The sequence below is a fragment of the Anolis sagrei genome, chromosome X, assembly GCF_037176765.1.
Source record: "Anolis sagrei isolate rAnoSag1 chromosome X, rAnoSag1.mat, whole genome shotgun sequence".
NCBI lineage: Eukaryota > Metazoa > Chordata > Lepidosauria > Squamata > Dactyloidae > Anolis > Anolis sagrei.
This window is the reverse complement of record NC_090034.1, coordinates 103,654,195-103,663,024: the sequence shown is the minus strand read 5'-3', so window position 1 is coordinate 103,663,024 and position 8,830 is coordinate 103,654,195. Positions and strand designations below refer to the sequence as shown.

The window sequence follows — 8,830 nt, the reverse complement described above, 5'->3', positions numbered from 1 at the left end:
AAATATAATAATATATATAATATAACAACAGCAATAATAATAATAATAATAATAATAATAATTTGCATTAATTGACAATAACAATAAGAATATAATAAATATAATAATATATAAAATATAACAACAGCAGTAATAATAATTCCCATTATATAGCAATAATGATAAGAATATAATAAATATAATAATATATAAAATATAACAACAGCAGTAATAATAATAAAAATGATAATTTGCATTAATTGTTAATAACAATAAGAATATAATAAATATAATAATACATAAAATATAACAACAGCAATAATAATAATAATTCCCATTATATAGCAATAATAAGAATATAATAAATATAATAATATATAAATATATAAATAATAATATTATTTATATAATTTGACAATAATAATAATAATAATTTGCATTGACAATAACAATAAGAATATTATAAATATAATAATATATAAATATATAAATAATAATATTAATTCCCATTATATAGCAATAATGATAAGAATGTAATAAATATAATAATATATAAAATATAACAACAGCAATAATAATGATATCAACAACAATAATAATTATATTATTATTAACATTAATAATAATAAGGAAAATGATAATAATTCCCAGTATGTAATAATAGCAAAAATAACAATATAATAAATATAATAATATATAAAATATAACAACAGCAATAATAATAATAATAATAATAATAATAATTTGCATTGACAATAACAATAAGAATATAATAAATATAATAATATATAAAATATAACAACAGCAGTAATAATAATTCCCATTATATAGCAATAATGATAAAATATATTAAATATAATAATATATAAATATAACAACAGCAGCAATAATAATAATAATAATAATAATATGCAGTATTTCCTCTTCCAAGCTCAGAACAATTCCCCTCTACATCGGCACATAAGCCTATCTCAAAAAGATCTATAGCAATGCATTAGAAACGTCTGCTGCAAAACAATCGAGCCAATGCAAAGGATCCGCAGCAATGAAACACTCCAAAGCCTATCCAAATAAATATGTTTTTAGCAGACGCCGGAAAGGCATAAATGTATTTTGAGCAGAAGGGAGTTCCCTAACCGTGTGGGCACGGGCTATTTATGGCAAAGGCATGCGTGCGCCCAGAAACCGGGACACATATCCCTCTTTCCTTCCCACGTATTACGGGAATTCAATGGGACGGCGTGCAGTACGGCTCGCTTGATCCACAACCTGCAATGTGAATGCATATTAATAGAGCAGGAGGTGGTCCAACATATACGTCTTTTTAGTGTTTAATAGGGTAAAATATAATAATATCATAATAAAACAATACAACAAAATAATATCATAAAATAATAATAATAATAATATAATTTTAATGATTGTGATAATAATAATAATATCATAATAAAAGCAAAATAATAATAAAAATAATAACATATCATAATAATATAATGTTAATTATGGCAATAGTATAATAATAATAATAATAATAATAATAATAATAAATATAATAATATAATTTTAATGATGGTGGTGATAATAATAATATCATAATAAAAACAAAATAATAATAAAAATAATAGCATATCATAATAATATAATTTTAATGATGGCGATAGTAATATAATAATAATAATAATAAATATAATAATATAATTTTGATGATGGTGATAATAATAATAATAATATGATAATAAAAACAAAATGATAATAAAAATAATAACATATCATAATAATATAATTTTAATGATGATGATAGTAATATAATAATAATAATAAATATAATAATATAATTTTGATGATGGGGTAATAATATCATAATAAAAACAACATGATAATAAAAATAATAATATATCATCATAATATAATTTTAATGATGGTGGTGATAATAATAATATCATAATAAAAACAAAATGATAATAAAAATAATAACATAGCATAATAATATAATTTTAATGATGGCGATAGTAATATAATAATAATAATAATATAATTTTGATGGTGATATATCATAATAAAACAATGCAATAAATTAATAATAAAAATAATAAAATATAATAACATCATAAGACAATAAAATAAGAATAAAACAAAATATAATCATATAAAGTTAATGATGGTGATAATAATAATATCATAATAAAAACAAAATAATACAAATAATAATATATCATAATAATTTTTTTAATGATGATGATGATAGTAATATAAAAATAATAAATATGATATAATTTTGATTATGGTGATATGTCATAATAAAACAATGAAATAAATTAATAATAAAAAATGAAATATTATAATAATATAATAATAAGAGAATAAAATAGGAATAAAACAAAATATAATCAGATAATGTTAACGATGTAATAATATCAGGATAAAACAAAATAATATAATATAATAATAATATAATTTTAATGATGGTGGTGATAATAATAATATCATAATAAAAACAAAATGATAATAAAAATAATATCATAGCATAATAATATATTTTTAATGATGGCAATAGTAATATAATAATAATAAAAATATATAATAATATAATTTTGATTATGGTGATATATCATAATAAAACAATGAAATACATTAATAATAAAAATAATAAAATATCATAATAATATCATAACACAATAAAATAAGAAAACTAAATATAACAATATAATGTTAATGATGTAATAATATCAGAATAAAACAATAAAACTCAATAATAATTATAAAATATAATATAATGAAACAATGGTGATGATAATATAATAAAACAATTAAATAAATTAATAATAAAATAATAAAATATCATAATAATAATTTATTAAGACAATAAAATAAGAATAAAAGAAAATATAATAATATAATGTTAATGATGTAATAATATAAAAATAAAACAATAAAACAAAATAATAGTAATAAAATATAATAATATTATATTATTGTTATATTATTATATTATGTTATAATATAAAACAAATTATTAATAAAACAAGAACATATCATCATATAATTTCATTTAATAAAACAATAAAAATAATGCATCATAATAATATCATCATAATAAAACATAATAATAATAAAATAATAATAATAATATATCATCATCATATAATTTCAATGATTATATCATAATAAAAATAAAATAAAAATAGCAATGATAAAATATAATATCACAATAAAATGATAAAATAACAACAAAATCAATAAATTATCATAATAATATGATTTTATTGATGATAATCATTTCTGAATAATAATAATAATAATATATCATAATCATATCATAAATTATATATATAATATCATAATTAAACAAAATAATAATACAATTAATAAAATATAATAATCATATAATAATAAAAGAATAAAACAAAATAATAATACAAATAATAAAAATAATATCATAAAACAATAAAACAAAATAATATTAATAATTGTAATGATAATGATAATAATATTATCCAACATTTTCTTTGCTAACCATTATTCTATAATGCATGCAAGGTTTTCCTTCCACCTGCTATTTATTTTCCTGCATTTCCGTGTGCAACTACGGTCATGGCAATGGTTTCTTTTCTGAGTAGATTGTTATTGTTGTTGTTGTTGTTGCTGCTGCTATATGGCAAATATTATGGGAGAAGGAGATTGGAAATAAAATGGGAGAGGGATATTGGAAACACAGGTGGGAGGTATTGGAAAATAAAGAAGGAAGGCATTGGAAATTATATGGGAGGGATGTTAGAAATATGGGAAAGACTGGAAATAATATGGGAGAAGGATATTGGAAATGTGGGAGGGGGATAATGGGAATAATATGGGAAATATTGGGAATTATATGGGAAGGAGATACAGGAAATATGGGAGAGGGGTATAAGGAATAATATGGGAGAGATATTAGGAATATGGGAGGGGGATACTGGAAATAATATGGGAAGTAGATATTGGGAATTATATGGGAAGGATATTGGAAATGTGGGAAAGAATATGGGAGATAGATATTGGAAATACGGCAGAGAGATATTACGAATCTGGGAAGGAGATACAGGAAGTATGGGAGAGGGATATTGGGAATAATATGGGAAATATTGGAAATTATATGGGAAGGAGATACAGGAAATATGGGAGAGAAATACTGGAAATAATATGGGAGAAGGATATTGGGAATATGGGAGGGATATATTGGGAATAATATGGGAAATATTGGAAATTATATGGGAAGGATACAGGAAATACTGGAAATAATATGGAAGATGCTGGAAATAATATGGAGAAGGATATTGGGAATATGGGAGGGGGATATTGGAAATAATATGGGAAATATTGGGAATTATATAGGGATACAGGAAATATGGGAGAGGGATACTGGAAATAATATGGAAGATACTGGAAATAATATGGGAGAAGTATATTGGGAATGTGGGAGGGGATATTGGGAATAGTATGGGAAATGTTGGGAATTATATGGGAAGGAGATACAGGAAATATGGGAGAGGGATACTGGAAATAATATGGAAGATACTGGAAATAATATGGGAGAAGGATATTGGGAATGTGGGAGGGGATATTGGAAATAATATGGGAAATATTGGAAATTATATGGGAAGGATATTGGAAATATGGGAAATAATATGGGATACAGGTATTGTAAATATGGGAGAGAGATATTGTAAATATAGGAGAGAGATACTGGGAATCTGGGGGAGAGATACTGGAAATAATATGGAAGATACTGGAAATAATATGAGAGAAGGATATTGGGAATATGGGATGGAGATATTGGGGATAATATAGGAAATATTGGGAATTATATGGGAAGGAGATACAGGATATATGAGAGGGATATTGGGAATAATAAGGGAGAGATATTCGAAATATGGGAGGGAGATACTGGAAATAGTATGGGAAGTAGGTATTGGGAATAATATGGGAAGAATATTGGAAATACGGGAAATAATATGGGAGATATATACTGGGAATCTGGGAGTGAGATACTGGAAATAACATGGAAGATACTGGAAATAATATGAGAGAAGTTTATTGGGAATCTGGAAGGTGGGTATTGGAAATAATATGGGAAATATTGGTAATGATATGGGAAGGAGATACAGGAAATATGGGAGAGGGGTATAAGGAATAATTGTAAATGTGGGAGGGAGATATTAGAAATCTGGGAAGGAAATACAGGAGATATGGGAGAGGGATACTGGGAATAATATGGGAGATACTGGAAATAATATGGGAGAAGGATATTGGGAATATGGGAGGGAGATATTGGAAATAATATGGGAAATATTGGAAATTATATGGGAAGGAGATATAGGAAATATGGGAGAGGGATATAAGGAATAATATGGGAGAGATATTAGAAATATGGGAGGTACTGGAAATAGTATGGGAAGTAGATATTGAGAATAATATGGGAAGGATATTGGAAATAATATGGGAGACAGATGTATTGGAAATATGGGAGAGAGATATTAGGAATCTGGGGGAGAGATACAGGAAATATGGCAGAGGGATACTGGGAATAATATGGAAAATATTGGAAATAATATGGGAGAAGGATATTGGGAATGTGGGAGGGGGGTACTGGGAATAATATGGGAAATATCCGGAATTATATGGGAAGGAGATACAGGACATATGGGAGAGGGATATTGGGAATAATATGGGCGATATGTTAGAAATATACTGGAAATAGTATGGGAATTATATGGGAAGGATATTGGAAATATGGGAAATAATATGGGAGATAGATATTGTAAATATGGGGGAGAGATATTAGGAATCTGGGAAGGAAATACAGGAAATATGGGAGAAGAATAATATGGGAGGGGATATTGGAAATATAGGAAAGAGTATTGGAAATAATATGGTAGGGATATTGGAAATATGGGAGAGGGATACTGGGAATAATATGGAAAATATTGGAAATTATATGGGAAGGAGATACAGGAAATATGGGAGAGGGATATAAGGAATAATATGGGATTTTGGAAATAATATGGGGGAGGGATACTAGTAATCTGGGAAGGAGACACAGGAAATATGGGAGAGAGATACTGGAAACAATGTGGAAGATAATAGATACATTATGGGAGGGGGAGTGGGGCGAAAACATTGAGACATGGAGCGAGAAATAATCATGAATCCAGTCTGGAGACGGGAAAAATGGGGTCAAGGGGTGTGGTGTGGGCCCTTTGAGTCTGGGAAGAGGGGTCCAGTGGGGTGGTCCAGGTTGGAGAAATGGGAAGACGGGGGTCTTTCCTTGGAGACCCTCTGTATGTGCAGCCAGGCAGAGAGGATGCGCAAAGAAGAGGAGGGGGCCTCCTTGAAAGGATGGAGATGGATGGATGGAGATGCAGGCCTTGCCAGGGAGGGATGCAGCCATTCCTGGGGGAAAGGGGGGGAAAAGACCCCCTTCCAGGAGGAGACCCCTCCAGGACTGAAGCCTTACCTGGGAAAAAGGGAAGGAGGCGAGGATTCCCAGGCAGGGATGGAGAGACGGATGCAGAGAGGCGGTGGTGATGGTGGTGGTGGTGGTGATGGAGGCGTCTCAGCATCAGCAGCATCAGCAGCATCCGCTCCGGCTCATGCGCAGCATCAGCACCACTCCGCTCCCCATCCCCGCCTCCTTGGCAAAAGGAGGGGGGAAGGCAGGCCAAAGCCACGGCAAAGCAAAGGAAATGGGCCTGAAATGCAAAATGCTTTGGATTTTGCAATCCCATCCCTTCCTACGTCCCTTGAAATAAGTGCCAGATACAATATCGTGCTATAATTTTGTACACATTGAGTATCTGAAATGCAAAATGCTATGCATTTGGGAATCCCTCCCTGATATTTCTATCTATTTTTCCTATTCTGCATCTCTTTCTGCATCCTTTGCAGGTGCCTTGCAATAAGTGCCAGGTATAATATCGTGCTATCATTTTGCACACATTGAGTATCTGAAATGCAAAATGCTTTGCGTTTGGGAATCCCTCCCTGATATTTCCATCTATTTTTCCTATTCTGCATCCCTTCCTGCGTCCCTTGCAATAAGTGCCAGGTATATTATCATGCTATCATTTTGCACACTCTGAGTCTCCAAAATGCAAAATATTTTGGATTTTGGAATCATTTTCAGATACATATCAGAAGCCTCATGCTATGATTTTGCACACTCTGAGCATCTGAAATGCAAAATGTTTTGAATTTTGCAATCTTTTCCAGATATATATCAGAAGCATCATGCTATGATTTTGCACACATTGAGTATCTGAAATGCAAAATGTTTTGGATGTTGCAATTATTTCCAGATATATATTAGAAGCATCACGCTATGATTTTGCACACATTGAGTATCTGAAATGCAAAATGTTTTGGATTTTGGAATCATTTCCAAATATACATCAGAAGCATCATGCTATGATTTTGCACACACTGAGTCTCCAAAATGCAAAATATTTTGGATTTGCAGATATATATCAGAAGCATCATGCTGTGATTTTGCACACACTGAGCATCTGAAATGCAAAATGTTTGGAAATATCGGGATATTCCTATATTTATTTCCTATTTTGCATCACTTTCTGCATCACTTTCTGCACTTTCTAAATCGGAAGCATCATGCTATGATTTTGCACACACTGAGTCTCCAAAATGCAAAATGTTTTTTGGATTTTGGCATCCCTCCCCAGGTATTGGGATAGTTCTACATATCTTTCCTATTCTGGATCCTTTGCAGGTCACCTTTGGAATCCTTTCTGAGATATTGTGATATTTGTATATATTTTTCCTATAGTGCATCTCTTTCTGCATCCTTTCTCAGATGCTTGCAATCACTGCCAGATATACATCAGATGCATCATGCTACGATTTTCCATACATTGAGCATCTGAAATGCATCTAAGTTTTTTCTTTGCTATTCTTATTATGTTTATGTTTATTTATGTCCACTTTTCTCTCTGCAGGGAGACTCAAAGTGGCTTATATGTTTGGATATATGTTGGAGAGGGGACCCAGATGTAAACACCGATTAACACATGCTTCCTATCTACTCCCTGCTCTCTGTTTTCACAGACCATCCATGGCTTGAAAATATTTCCAAACAAATTCCAAAAAGCAAGCCCCAATTTGGCCATTTTATCTAAATGACATGATATTCCTATGCCATCTATCTATATATATAAAAATGCTCTGTGCGTCATGAGTACTTTAAAAACAAAAGAACCAATGAACGAAATCACACCAAATTTGGCAACAAAACGTCTCATAACACAAGGAGTGACCATCACTCAAAAAATTATGATTTTGTCATTTGGGAGTTGTAGTTGCTGGGATTTATAGTTCACCTACAATCAAAGAGCATTCTTAACACCACCAACGATGGAATTGAACCAAACTTGGCACACTGGAAGGGTTTGGTGGGCAGTGTCCTTTGGTTTTGGAGTTGTAGTTTACCTACAACCAGAGATCACTGTGGACTCAAACAAGAATGGATTTGGACCAAACTTGGCACAAATACTCAATATGCCCAAATGTGGACCTGGTGGGGTTTGGGGGAAATAGACTTTGACATTTGGGAATTGTTACTGGGATTTATAGTTCACCTATAATCAAAGAGCATTCTGAACCCCACCAACGATGGAATTCAACCAAACTTGGCACACAGTTCTCCCATGACCAACAGAAAAAAGAAGGCTTTGATGGGCAGTGTCCTTTGGTTTTGGAGTTGTAGTTCACCTACATCAAGAGAGCACTGTGGACTCAAGCAATGATGGATTTGGACCATATTCTACACGAATACTCAATATGCCCAAATGTGAACACTGGTGGA

The 8,830-nt window shown here is 30.2% G+C and overlaps 1 protein-coding gene across 2 annotated transcripts in view; it reads right to left on the bottom strand.

Annotated features, from left to right (window-relative positions):
- The window catches only part of LOC137094973 (CAP-Gly domain-containing linker protein 3), a 42,726-nt gene extending 36,114 nt beyond the window's left edge, over nt 1-6,612 (bottom strand). The window contains exon 1 of one of the 2 annotated variants that reach the window (XM_067461052.1): nt 6,470-6,612. The gene's annotated coding sequence lies outside the window, so the exon portion shown is untranslated. The remainder of the gene's footprint in view (nt 1-6,469) is intronic. The other variant, XM_067461053.1, reaches the window with a different exon arrangement.
- Between the last annotated feature and the right edge of the window lie 2,218 nt (nt 6,613-8,830).